Raw genomic sequence first — 15164 nt, 5'->3', positions numbered from 1 at the left:
CTGACTTCCTCACAGGGATGTTATTCAAAAGCATGCTTTTTATCTACAGAAGGAAATTCAGCAGTCTGTCAGAATAGATTCCATGGAAATACAAACTACTGTTGTTCCTATGAGGAGTGCTTAGTGTTTCAGAGATTATCAGTTGTATACTTCACCTACCTCACTAGAATCCATCAAACTGTTCTGGGACAGGGTTCCTTTAATATTTGGAAAAGGCGAGTAGAATATGTAGTTAGCATTTCCTATAAATTACAAAACATTCCTATAGAACAGGAAATCCTACTTTTCTCTCTAGTTTTTCTGCATGAGAAGAGACTGGTCTCTATTTTGCTTTTCTTTTTCTTTGAATGAGGCAGAAATTAATACAGCAAGCAAACAAAATATTTCATTATAATAGTTAAAGCAAAAATTTAAATAATTGGCATTTACTGAGAAAAAAAAATCTGCTGAAGGATAGGCCAAAGTAGAATCCAAATATTTTATTTTTACCCGTTTATTGTTTAATCCACTTACTTTGTGGAAGGAATGTGATTGCTCCTTCCAAGTGGTTTTTTCTGCTTAGCCAATGGTTTATTTTGCCTTCAGGAAGTTGAAATTTCTTTGTGCAAATCTATGAGAATTGATGAGTCCCCACAGTAAAACTTTTTAAAAAATCTTTCTCATTTGTAAACAATGAAAGTATCCATTCCATTACAAGACAGTTTTATGTCAATCATTTATGGTTGAACTACAGTTAGAGTGATTGGTGGTTGGGGATATATTTTATTTTCCATCCTTTCCTAGTATTCATTATACATAAATGGACATTTCAAAAAAAATCATTGGCTTTCAATTGATGTGAAAAAAGAGAAATGAAGACTCTCTTGAATCTTCTTGCTTTTGACATTCTTCACCACTTTCCATTAATTTGTCCTCCTTAATTCTTGACAGATGGGGTGCACACCAGAACCATAGAGGATGCCCTTAATGCTATTTTTCCATGTGGATTCATGGAAATATTATTAATTTTCACCTCTTTCCTATCACCGTCAAAGCCAGCTCTGTTAGGGTTATTTGCTTCCAAAGCATCTGAATACACAAAGCCTGCTTGTGGTTGTCATTCGGGTGGGGGGGCTGCCCTGGCCCTTCCCAGATATCAAATTATAAGGGGTACTAAACATTCCTGAAGATGTAATGAGGTGGAGAACTTCTCTCAGGAAGAGTCTGGTATTAGCAGGAAAAGATAAGGTCTGTTTGAGTAGATAAGTGAGGGGGGGACCCCATGCCTAAAGAGCAATTTCTGGTTGATAAATTCTGAGAAATACAGGTTTGGTTAGAGGCAGGCCTGTTGTTTGGCTGAATGGGGTATACAGTTTGGGCCAGACCCGAACTGCTAAGCACATAGGGAAGATACGGTGTCTCCATTGGGGATTTCCTTTGCATCCCTTCTACTAGGCAAATTATATTATTTTATTCAAAATATATTATATATTCAAAATAAATGTTGCACAAATAAATATTTCAAGAACCTGTGAGAGGAGCACCACATCATCGGAATAAGAATTGGCCCAACTCTGAATGCACTTGGTCCCTATTCCTGGATTGAGTGCAGTTGTCATGGGCAGGCTGCTTTTCTCTGGGCCTAAAGATGAGTCTAAGAGTGTAGTGAGCTAGAGAAGGAAGACACTCTTTCAATATTCTAAGAACAGTTAAGGTTTTCTGGGTCTCTGGGACATTAGAGTGAAGCTCTCCTGAGAACAAATAAGAGGGATAATTTTCCAAAATCTGCCAAAGGCTGGGTCACCTACAGGTATGTTCATTTCTGCTTTGTCCCTGGCACCTACCTGCCTTGGATTCCAGTTATTCTAAATTCCTGCTCTGATAGGAAGGTGGTCTCTGTGTTTGATTGTTTTTAAATTAACTAGACTTTATTTCTTAAAGCAGCATTAGGTTTATAGAAAAATTGAGCAGAAAGTACAGAGAGTTCCCCTAGTACTGCACTCTCCTCCCACAAGCTTCTCCTATTATTAGTATCTTGCTTTGGTGTGATATATTTATTACAGTGGATGAACCAATATTGGTATGTTATTATAAACCAAAGTTCATAATTTATATTAGGATTCATTCTCAGTGTTTTATGGTCCTATGGGTAATGTATAATACCACGTATCCACAGTTACATTATCACACATAGTAGTTTCACTGACTTTAAAATCTCCTGCGTTTGAACCCCTGGCAACCACTGATGTTTTTGCTGTCTCTATAGTGTTGACTTTTCTCAGAATGTCATATTGCTGGAATCATACAGTATGTAGCCTTTCCCTACTTGTTTTTTTTTCACTTATCAATATGCATTTAATGTTCCTCCAAGTCTCTATGTGGCTTGATAGCTCTTGTCGTTGTTGTGAAAGGAGCAATTAACATGAGCTTTACCCTATTAACAAATTTTAAGTGTATGATACGGTATCTTTGTTTTTAAGTAAAGAGAGAGAAAAGGATGAAAGAACTCTAAAAAAGAGTAACAATTTTTAAAAACACTTACCTTGCCTACTTCTAAGCTTCTGTATGGAATATATACCCCAGACCAAAGCTTTGTGTCATACTGTACTTGCTGTAAAGTGTAATGTCTTTTTCATTAAATTAGTTTTCCTAACATGTCTAACATGTTCTATTACAAGTTATTCCTCAGTACTTGAAAATGAGTTAAACACTGATTGTACTGTCACTTAATTCCTCTGTTTTCATACTTATTTCTGTTCAGAGAAAAGCATATTTGCTGAATATGACACACACAGATGGGATGAGTGTCTGGTTTCTGTTTCTAAGACTGGGATGATGTTGAACAACTCTTCTTGATGCTCAGCTACTGAATATGATCCTCATATTGGTTTTTGGTCACTTACCTTCCTGTAAATTTGAACCCTGACACTATCACTCTCTTTGCCCTCCCCCTCAATAAATCATGGGTAATGACACAGGAACGGACCAAAAGTGACATTTATTCAGCACCTAATATACATCAGGTGCTTTACAAATTGTGACCTAATTTATTAGCTTAGTTTAAGAAAGACAAAGCACAAAAAATGAATGAGTTTCAGAGAGGTTAAGTAGCTTGCCCAAATTTACCCAGCTAGTATCTCATAGAGCCTCATTCCACATTGGGATTCCTAATTCAGATCCCAAAGCCCATGCTCTTTGTACTTTACCAAACTGCACCCCAGATAGAAATTCTGTGCTTATCGTGAGCTGGAGACTTGCTTCTCAAAATGTGATTCGTGAACCAGCAGCATTAACCTCACCCAGGAGCTTGTTGGAAAGGAAGAATATTGGACCATAGCCTATACCTACTGAATCTGAATATTCATTATAACAAGATTCTTAGTTGTTTTGCAAAAGCAATAAACTTTAAGAAGCATTGGCATAGAGACTGGCAAAATGGACCTTGAGACTTAAGGTACATGATACTTAACACTATTGTATGTTAGTGGTAGTTAATGTGACCATTGGCTTAAGACACCCCATTTACCAGTCTTTGAGCACTTTTTATTTCTCAGTTTTGATGTCTTCCCATAAACACATGCTTGGTGACTAACATCCTTTTTTTTTCTCATATTCTCCCATAAGTATCCTGAAGATATTCCTTGGCATGTAGTCTGACCTTGTTTCAGAGTATGTACAATGAAGACCTGGGTATTTTTTATTTAGATGAGTCTTCCAAACCTGAATCCAATGAAGACCAACCAAATCTACATAGTCTCCTCTATACCTGAGGAAATAGAACCCCTAAAATCCTTATTCTATAATATTAATCAGACATCTTCTAGATGAGGACTCTTCTTTTTTGTATATATTTAGCACTTGTGTTGTCGATGATAATCAGGTATAGAGAAAAGCATTTGTACACCAGCTTGGCTTAGTCCAGTGAAAAATGTGAAACCTGAATCAGGAGCACAGAAACTGAGCTTTGAATGAGGGGAATGGATGATAAAGAACACTGGGTTTGATGGTTTTGAGTCCTAGCTTCTCCTAGTTCTGCTACTTGCTTTGGATTTCAAGCAAGATATTTCCTCTCTCTGAGCCTCAGTTTTCTCATCTATAAAAGGTGGGACTTGAACTAAGGGATATCCAACATCCCCTCAAGTTATAAAGCTCTTGAGAAATCTGACGCCTGGCACATGCGGGAATTCATTTACTCCAAGATCCTGTTGATTGTAAGATGCAGCATTATTTTACATTCCACTAAAAAAAGAACAATGCTGACAATTTGAACTGTAAGATATTGTTGTAGATGTTCTACATTGGTCCCTGCATTCTTTCTCTTTGCCTTCCTTCACTCTGTTCTCTGCCTCAGGAGGCAAACCTTAATGAACTGCTTCAGCGGGCCTCTCTTGCCCTGTGGATTTTGGTTGAGTTTGGTCAAAGAAAGTACTATTAGGAAATTGAATGGTGGGAGGAAAATGAGATTGATAGTGCTATTCCTCTGACTATTTCCTGCTGGGTCACAAAATGACAGTGCTTACATTCCTCTGCTTATGGCTGGCTATAGGTCCAGTCAGGTGGCCTTTTCCTACAACTGGAGGTAATCACTCCCTCCCTTTACTCCTTTAGGCCTATGAGTAGTAAAATCTCCCAGCTATTGCAAGCTTCATCATTCCATGTTACTTTCCCTTAATCCTGACCACACCTTTATAACTACTCCTTTCATTAATTTTTCCTCAATGTCATAGTCACAGTTTCAGCGTTCCATCTATTTTGTGCTGGGACCTCGATGGATATAGAAATCATGAGTTTTCTTAGAAAGTGAGCTCTCAAAATAGAATTTTAGGTTGGTGTTGCTCATATATTTGAGGAGCATTATCAGCACTTGACAAAGTAATAGATACTTTGTTTGAACGAATGAACAAAAATGATCTTCCAACTTAGTGCCTTTAATCCCCAGAAAAAACAGGTAGCCAAAAATCAAGAGGGATTTCCCTTATAAGGTTCCAAGAATGTACAGCCTTGTTATTTAAAGATGTATGTTGCTTCAAGAAGATTTCCTGTGGGCTCTAGAGCAGACACACCTGCTTCCGATTATCTTTGCTGATGGGAATGAAAAAGAAAGCATTTTCCTAGTTAATATCTGGGTACCAAGTACTAGGGACTTTATTTCTTTGGTCCAGTAAGGACAGCACATCTGGGATAACTGAATGTCATCAATATGATGAATCAGCATGCTATTCCATATATAAAGACAATCCAGGTCCCTCTGGAGTACGTTATAACAAAGAGCACAACAGATGATGATATTTCTTACATAAGAAAGTGAAAACAAACTGTTGTGTCATGTAAATGTACCGCTATGCTTAGACTCAAAGAATACCTTACATAATATCTCCTCTGAGCGAGATACTGAATTTACAGTGGAAAAAGCTCATCTATGAGTTCATGCTTTGGAACTCATTGGTCTTATGTCTCATCATCCCAAAATAGCTGACTTGATGGAACAATGGGATGGCTTCTTCAAAGCTCAGTTATATAATTTGCTGATAGACAATATTTAGGGAAGCTGGGAGATGTAGTACTTAATGTAGTATGCTTTTAAACCAGCAGCCAAAGTATGGTGCTGTCATCCCCATAGGCAAAATATATGGGTTCAGGGACCAAGATGTGCAGCTTTGGAATGGCCCTTCTCATTATACCTAGCAACCTATTTAAGTAGTTCTTCCTATTTAGCTCCATGAACTTGAATTCAAGGAACCTAAAAGTTCTAGTACCCAAGGAAGACACTTTCCATTTCAGGGATGTTAAAATGTGAAAAAAAGTACATCTTAGGATCAATGAACTATGCTAATTGCAATATACTCCTGGTGAGTGGATGAATCAATGAATGATTAACATTCACAGTGCAGCTCATCTTAAGGACATACACAATGCAATGGTGTGTCTTTCAGCATAAACTTCAAAAAATCAGAATCAACAGTGATTTTTCCTAATACTTAGATATTCTGTCTTGAGTTTCCTTTTTTTAAATATTAGGGATAGAAAGAAAGAGGAGGAATTAGAGAGAAAGGAAGACAGAGAGAGAATGAGAAAGAGAGAGGGATTTGTTGTTCCATTTACTATGCATTTGATGGTTCTTGTATGTTCCATTGGGATAATGCTCTAACCAACTTAACTACCCAGCCAAGGCTTCTTTCTCAGTCTTGAGACAGGTAATCAATGAGGCTATGGCCTTGCCCCAGACTCCTGGTTGTTGTAACAGGAATGATATTGAGTCATTTCATTTTTCATGAAATGAGATAACTCCAAAGCAAATGCTACCAACATGGGTACCATTTTGTTTTTTATTTGTGTGTGTGTGCAGCAGTACAAATTACTGTTGTCTGTGACTCTTCATGATCGGAGTTCTTTTTGCAAGAATGGAACGTCTTAGAACACATCAGATTCCTCAGGAGTTGCAGTTAACTCATACTTACTGCCCTATGTGACAACTGACATATATTCTGGCCAGGCCTATTTTAACAGACATAGGCCTTCTTTACAGCCTGTGTTACTTATTCTAGGCTGCCTGTCTAGAAGTTAACAACACTTTAGCAAAACTACCAATCAGAATTGCATAGGCTGTCTTATTACAGAAATATAACAATGACTGAGGCTACTCGGGCTAGTACAGGAGTTGCTGTGCCTTTGGAAAAGTCTATTGTGTTTTCTATTTCTAATTCCTAATTTCTTAATTGTCCCCCAAAAGACAAAGGAACAAGTGTCTAGCCTCTGGCTCTCCTCTAAAGCAATGCTACTCAGAGCACTAGCCCATGATACAATAAGGGGCTTGTATCAGAATATAAATGAATGTGCTGCTTCCTTCATTGGGAAAGTTTTGCTATCAAAAAAGTATCACTTGAACTAAGTAGTGCATTTATTGACATTGTCGATTTATATTCTGAGTCCAGCTCTCTGTCTTTGCAAGGACCATCAGTCAATAGGAGACCTACACTCTGAGGAGTATTGCTCTAGAGGGCTCGGGAACTCAGTCCCTTCACAAGACCATCTTCTAAATTTGCTGCCACTTTTTAAAAAATGAGAGTATTTCTTTCTGTTACAATTTTTCAAGAAAGAGGTGACTCCTCTCCAAGCGTTTTGAGTCCATGCTTAGTCTCAGAAGGCATCAGAAACCTACTTGGTAGTCAAATGCAATTCCATGAAACTATGACATACTTAGATGGTACTCAAAAAGAAGGACTCAGAGTTGAACTGTGGCCAGACAGATGACACCATTTCACTTCTATTTGAAAATCAATTTGTTAGTCTCAGGTCGGTGCTGCCTAAGCACCGTACCATCCTGTAGGGGAAATTGTTGCTTCTGATGGAGAGAGAGACAAATGCAAAAAACAAAATTCCAAACTCTGTGCACAGAAATTGTTTCCCCCAATCTCTGATACAACCATAGGACAAAGAGGAAAATGAATTCTTAGACTAAGCATATTCACAAATGACATCATAATAATAGAAATGCATCTTCATGCTGCACATTCACTAGTAAAATTGATTCAGTTTAAAAAAGTGATGCCTTTCATTATTTGTATGCCTTTTCCATAAGAAGAAAGACGTGCTATATTTCAAATGAGTTCAGCGTAGTTCTAACTTTGTAAGACAAACTCTAAACATTGGCCATAGGCAGAGAGAATTTGGCAAGTCATATCCTGGTTACACCTGCATCCTTCTCACTTCACCCAAAGCACTGAGTCTCGCCCTTGGCTGCACATAAGTATCCTGTTGGAAGCTTTTAAAAGCCACCATGTCCTGTCTGCACCCAGACAAATGACATCATAATCTCTAGGGGTGGTACCAAGGCATCAGTATTTTTCAGAGCTCCTCACATAATTCCAACGTGCATTTAAGGTTAAGAACGACTGGCATAAAAGGTTTTGAGAGAACTGGCAGGCCAAAGGTGTGGTGGTTGCAGGTCCTAATGAAAAAGACATACCCTTTACCATGGCATGGGCCCTAGCTAAGGAGAACCTTCCAGTGTCTCTTCTGCTACTATGAGTCCCAAGTTTACTGTTAAAAAGCAAGATGCGATGGGAGAAAAGGAAATACTTGTGACTTCTTGTGTAGATTAAATGAGAATGTGCACACAATGTTACAGTTTGGATTCTTGAGGGCCAAGTGTCCACTCATTCCTTCTATTCATTTGCCAATAATTTAGTGAAGATGTAGAACCTCTCAAAAGATAGCTACAAAGATAGTTGCAAACTTTACCTTTTTCTCTCACACCCACCCCTCATCTCTGCCAATCAATAATCTCTTCTTTTCATGAGCTTGGTTTTTCTGTTTTGTTGTTTTGGGAGCTTCTTTGTATTTTTTTTTTAAGATTTTATTTATTTATTTTTAGAGAGGGGAAGGGAGGGAGAAAGAGAGGGAGAGAAACATTAATGTGTGGTTGCCTCTCATGTACCCCTTACTGGAGACCTGGCCTGCAACCCAGGCATGTGCCCTGACTGGGAATACAACCAGTGACCCTTTGGTTCACAGGCCCATGCTCAATCCACTGAGCTACACCAGCCAGGGCTGTATTTAATTTTTTTTTTTTGATTCCACAAGTGAGATCATATGATATTTGTCTTTCTCTGTCTGACTTATGTCACTTAATATAATGCCCTTAAATTCCATTCATGTTGTTGCAAATGGAAAGATTTCATTCTTTTTGATGGCTGAAAAATGTTCCATTGTATATAAATACCATATTTTCTTTTTTTTTTATGAAAACACTTCAAAAGTTTTAATTGTACTATTCAAGTATTTAGTCTTTATATTTTAAATAGAGTATCTCTTTTTATATGGATTTTTGAGAACTATTTCTGAAAAATGCCTTGGGTTGAATTCAACCTATAACTAAAAGCTTTTTTTAAAAGATCTTTTTAGTGGGGAGAGGGGTTTTCAGGAACTACTATAAAGGACACATGGACAAAACCAAAGGGAGGGTGGAGGCAGGGGAGGAAGGTGGGTTTGGCTGGGGTGGGGTGGAGGGGTGGGGAAAAATGCAAACTGTAATTGAACAACAATTTTAAAAAAAGATTTAAGTACCATATTTTCTTTTTTTTAATTAATTTATTTTTATTCAGTTACAATTGTCTGCATATTTGTTTTAAATTTTTATTGTTATTCAATTACAGTTGTATGTCTTTTCTCCCCATCCCTCCCCCCACCCCAGCTGAACCCACCTCCCTCTTCCACCTCCACCCTCCCCCTTGATTTTGTCCATGTGTCCTTTATAGTAGTTCCTGTAATCCCCTGTCTTCACTGTCTGCATATTTTCTTTATCCATTCAGCCATCAGTGGACATTCAGGCTGTTTTCATGTCTTGGGTATTATAAATAATGCTTGAATGGGCATGAGGGTATGTATATCTCTTCAAGTTAGTATTTTTGTTTTCTTCAGATAAATACCCAGGAATGGGATTGTTGGATAATATGGTAAGTCTATTTTTAATCTTTTAAGGAACCTCCCTAATGTTTTGTATAGTAGCTGCACCAACTTAAGTTCCTACCAACAGTCTCCAAGAGTTCCCTTTTCTTCTCATCCTAACCAACACTTGTTATTTCCTGCCTTTTTGATAATAGCCATTCTAACAGGTTTGAGGTAATATCTCATTGTGGTTTGTATTTGCATTTCCCTAATGATTACTAATGTTGAACATCTTTTCATGTATGTCTTCTTTGGAAAAATGCATATTCAGATCTCCCCATTTTTTTAATTTGATTGTTTCTTTTACGATTCAGTTGTATGAATTCTTTATATATTTTGGATATTAAGGCCTTATGAGCTATATGATTTGCAAATATATTCTCCCACTCAGGAAGTTGCCTTTTCATTTTTTAAAAAAATAATTTCCATTGCTATGCAGAGCTTTTTAGTTTGGTGCACTTATACTTGTTTATTTTTGCCTTTGTTATGTTTGCTTTTGGAGACAGATAAAAAAAAAATCATCTTCAAGACCAATGTCAAGGAGCTTACCCCCTGTGTTTTCTTCTAGGATTTCATGGTGTCAGGTCTTACATTCAAGTTGTTTTTTACATTGAGTTGATTTTTTTGTATGGTATAAAATAGTGGTCCAGATTCATTCTTTTGCATATGCTGTCCAGTTTTCTCAACACCATTTATTGAAGAGACTGTTTTTCCCCTGTTGTGGAGGAAGGCTTCAGATGACAAGCCAACTAAATGTGGATCTCATCTAATGTGCTTTCATTCTTTCAGAGTCCTGTCTCCTCCAGTCTTTGCGTGCTTGTAGTTGAGTTCCAATAAATTTGAACAACGAATTTTTTCTATAGTTTCCAGAGTTACAGTTATCAGCAGGAGGGTTAGTATGATATGAGTTACACTGCTGTTAACTGAAATGGAATTCCTGTCTCTTCCCACTTTTGAATCAAGATCATCAAGTCCATGTCGTCATCTGTGGGGAGGCAGCAGAATCAATACCAGGTCCTTGAAAAATCTCCTCCAGTTGTGCAGTGCTCTATTAAGTCAATTTCCCCACAATATACATACTGAGTCTAATTTAATATCATCTTATCTGGGTGTTTCTGAAGACGGGCCAAGGCATCAGACATCTATTTTATCAGTGTCTGCTGCTTTCTTGGTGGGTCGTCATTTATCCACTGAGGCTCACAATTGCGTGTTGTGATTGATTCACATCATTACATATGCCTTTTTCAAACATACTTTCTGTTTTTTGACCATTTTAAGTATTAATACAGTTATGGTTCCAGTTGACATTAATCATTATCATATTTTTGATTCTCAAATTGTCAGCACTGGGGCTTTATTAGCTTTTTTTTCCAAGCTAATTTATTCTTTTCTTTTTAAAATATTTTAAAATACATCTGTTTAAAGTGAACAGTTAAATGTGTTTTGAGAAAAATGTATACATCCATGTAACCCACATCCAGGATAGAACATTTCTTTTTTTTTTTTTTTAGTTGTGTATTTATTTCTTTTTAAATATATTTATTGATTATGCTATTACACTTATTCCATTTCCCCCCCTTCACTCCACTCCATCCTGACCACCCCCTCCCTCCCACATTCCCCCCCCTATAGTTCATGTCCATGGGTCATACTTATAAGTTCTTTGGCTTCTACATTTCCTACACTATTCTTACCCTCCCCCTGTCTATTTTCCACCTATCATCTATGCTACTTATTCTCTGTACCTTTCCCCCCTCTCTCCCCCTCCCACTCCCCTATTGATAACCCTCCATGTGATCTCCATTTCTGTGGTTCTGTTCCTGTTCTAGTTGTTGGCTTAGTTTGCTTTTTTGTTTTAGGTGTGGTTGTTAATAACTGTGAGTTTGCTGTCATTTTTGCTGTTCATACTTTTTAATCTTCTTTTTCTTAGATAAGTCCCTTTAACATTTCATATAATAAGGGCTTGGTGATGATGAACTCCTTTAACTTGACCTTATCTGAGAAGCACTTTATCTGCCCTTCCATTCTAAATGATAGCTTTGCTGGATACAGTAATCTTGGATGTAGGCCCTTGCCTTTCATGACTTGGAATACTTCTTGCCAGCCCCTTCTTGCCTGTAAGGTCTCTTTGGAGAAATCAGCTGACAGTCTTATGGGAACCCCTTTGTAGATAACTGTGTTCTTTTCTCTTGCTGCTTCTAAGATTCCCTCCTTGTCTTTAATCTTAGGTAATGTAATTATGATGTGCCTTGGTGTGTTCCTCCTTGGGTCCAGCTTCTTTGGGACTCTCTGAGCTTCCTGGACTTCCTGGAAGTCTATTTCCTTTGCCAGACTGGGGAAGTTCTCCTCCATTATTTGTTCAAATGAGTTTTCAATTTTTTGTTTTTCCTCTTCTCCTTCTGGCACCCCTATAATTCAGATGTTGGAACATTTAAAGACATTTTTTTGTCCTGGAGGTTCCTAAGCCTCCCCTCATTTTTCTGAATTCTTGTTGCTTTTCTTTTCTGGTTGGATGTTTCTTTCTTCCTTCTGGTCCACACCATTGATTTGAGTCCCAGTTTCCTTCCCATCACTATTGGTTCCCTGTACATTTTCCTTTGTTTCTCTTAGCATAGGCTTCATTTATTCATCTAGTTTTTGAACAAATTCAAACAGTTCTGTGAGTGTCTTAATAACCAGTGTTCTGAACTGTGCATCCGATAGGTTGGCTATCTGTTCGCTGCTTAGTTGAATTATTTCTGGAGCTTTGATCTGTTCTTTCATTTGGGCCTTTTTTTTTTTTTTTCCTTGGTCTCTGCGCTTGTTACATAAAGGGGCGGGGCCTTAGGTGTTCACCAGGGCGGGGTAAAGCTGTTGGCTGCACTGTGATGCTCAATTTGGGGGAGGGGCCAAGAGGGAGCAATGGCACTTGCTCCACTCTCTACCAGACCTCAGTCACTCCCTCCACTACCCACAATCAAACTGGGCCCCTCTAGTGCTGATTCCCGAGTGGGTGGGCTTGTGCACACTCTAGGCCCCTGTGGGTCTCTCCAACGACCTCTCCTGTGAGGCTGGGAGTTTCTCCTGCTGCCGCCTCAACCCCCACAGGTATTTTCAATCAGAGGTTTGAGGCTTTATTTCCCAGAGCTGGAGCTCTGGGTTGCGCAGTCTGTTTCACTCCCCCGCCTTTCCTCCCGGTTTATCTATGCGTGAATGTGGGGCCTTGGGGTCTGCTAGGTGTCGCACTGTCTGCCCCTTTCGTTCCACAATCCGCCACGTCTCTGGGTCTGGCCGGGTCACCGGGAGTCCCCTCCGCCCCGGCTGCCTGTCTTTGCCCCTCCTACTAGTCTAGATGAATGTTTCTTCTTTATCCCCTTGGTTGTCGGACTTCCGTGCAGTTCAATTTTCTGTCAGTTCTGGTTGTTTTTTGTTTTTAAATTGTTGTTGTCCTTCTTTTGGTTGTGCGAGGAGGCGCAGTGTGTCTACCTATGCCTCCATCTTGGTTTTTCCCAGGATAGAACACTTCTAAACCCCATGTTTCCCTTGTGCTCCTTTCCAAGCATTTTCTCCCAACAGATGATACCACTGTTGTGCTACTTTCTGTCACTACAAACTGGTTGTGCCTGTTCACAAATTTCATATAAAGGGAATTATGCAATAAGTATTCATTTGAGTCTAGTGTTTTTCATTGAGAATAGTGATTTTGAATTTCTTCTATATGTTGTAGATACCAGTAGTTTGTTCATTTTTATTTCTGACTAGTAGGATTAGCATTCTTTCATGACAGTTTATACAGTCTCCTGAGCCAATTATAGTAGGATTTATAATGAATAAAGCTGCAACCCTTTTTTGTGTATATGCATTTTACACAAAAAATAAATAAAATATGCATTTATTTTCTCTTGAATAAATAACTAGGAATGGACCTGTTGGGTCTTAGTGAAGTTGGTATGTTTAATGTTCATTATAAGAAACTACTAGTTTCCAAAAATAGTTTTACCATTTGACACTCCTACAAGCAGTGCATGAGAGTTCCAATTGTTTCACTTCCTGTCAATACTTAACGTTATCAGTCCTTTTCATTTTAACTACTCAAGTGGTATTTTATTATGGTTTTCATTTCTTATGCCCTTAATGAAGATATTGACCATTTTTCTTGTGCTTATTGCCAATTCATATGTATTCTTTGTCAACTGTCTGATCAAATCCTTTGTTCACTTTTTAAAATTTGTATTTTATTATCAATTTGCAGAGTTTCTTTATCTTCGCTTTTTAAAGATATTACCTCAGTTACCTCTGAAAGCATTCCTACCTCTGACGATAGCAAGATGTCTCAGGCTTCCTTTTAAGTTTTCCTTCCTTGCACACATGACCAACTACTCTTTACAGAGTCCTGATATCTTATTTTAGAACTCATGATGACCCCTGCGTAACCTCTTCTGGACCCCAAGTCAGGAACAGCCAGGTCCAACTCCACCATGGCATCAATTCTGGCTATGATGTGGGTCTGGATGTGGATCTTCCTGCCTTGGAGTCTAGGATGGATTACAGAGAAATCACCATGAGGATCATTTCAGGCACCAAAACAATTGTACTCTGAAAATTGGAAGCTCAAAGCATGTTGAGTTCATCCATGCTTTTTATTTCTATAATCTTCCAATTGTAAACATGAGACGTCTTACCAATCCCCTCCTCAGTCTACTATTGTCCTCTCATTCTCATACTGTTCTATGTGTACCCCAACTGAACTTCCTCCCAGATTTTTTGTGATACATTATGGACCACTGTCACACACACACACACACATTTCACAGTAAATGAACCTTTCTGCATCTTTGGTATCTTTTCAAGACAATTTCAAGTAAAACCTGATTCTCTCTTGCATCACTTTTCATAGAAGAATTGGGCTTTCTTCCATACATACTTCCAAACATACATAACGTTTCATCTCTTGTCTGACAAGTGTCAATGTCATCCTAATTCTCCACTACTCCTTTCAGTCAACAATTCTTTTCTAATCTAAGCACAATACTTTCCTTGAGATCCCTGCCACCTACCATCACTCTTTGCCACCCTACTCTTACAATTATCTATCTACGTTCAGTTTTCTCCTCCATACTTACATAAGCCTTTGAAACTTGAATTTCATTTATCTCCTCTTGCCAGGAGGTTTTATCATTCATGTGGACAACCTGTTCAACTTCCTAACATCACAATTCCAATGATGTTTTCTCCCATTTTCTGACTGTCACCTCCTATCTTCTAAATGCTAAGTGTTGTGTCATTTGGGCCTTTTTTTTTTTGTCTTGGCGTGTCTGTTACTTAAAGGGGCGGAGCCTTAGGTGTTCCCCGGGGCGGGGTAACGCTGGTGGCTGCACTGTGACGCTGTACGTGGGGGAGGGACCAAGAGGGATCAATGGCGCCCGCTCCACTCTCCACCGGATTTCAGTCACTCGCTGTGCTACCCACAATCAAATTGGGCCCCTCAGGTGCTGGTTCCCAAGTGGGTGGGCCTGTGCACACTCTAGGCCACTGTGGGTCTCTCCAACGACCTCTCCTATGAAGCTGGGAGTCTCTCCTGCTGCCGCCCCAACCCCCACGGGCATTTTCAATCAGAGGTTTGAGGCTTTATTTCCCCGCGCTGGTGCTCTGTGTTACGCAGTCTGCTTTTGCTCCCCACCTTTTATCCTGGTTTATCTGTGCGCGAATGTGGGGCCATGGGGTGCTACCCGCCGCTCTGCCTGCCCCGTTCTCTGCCA

General features: G+C 38.9%; 1 protein-coding gene across 1 annotated transcript in view; it reads left to right on the top strand.

The window, feature by feature from the left end:
* SYTL5 (synaptotagmin like 5) overlaps positions 1 to 15164 on the top strand; it is a 276734-nt gene that overhangs the window by 209361 nt on the left and 52209 nt on the right. The gene's annotated exons all lie outside the window — the stretch shown is intronic.

This window comes from Desmodus rotundus, chromosome X (assembly GCF_022682495.2).
Source record: "Desmodus rotundus isolate HL8 chromosome X, HLdesRot8A.1, whole genome shotgun sequence".
Lineage (NCBI taxonomy): Eukaryota > Metazoa > Chordata > Mammalia > Chiroptera > Phyllostomidae > Desmodus > Desmodus rotundus.
Note: the sequence above shows the minus strand (reverse complement) of the source record. Positions and strands in the feature narration are given on the sequence as shown.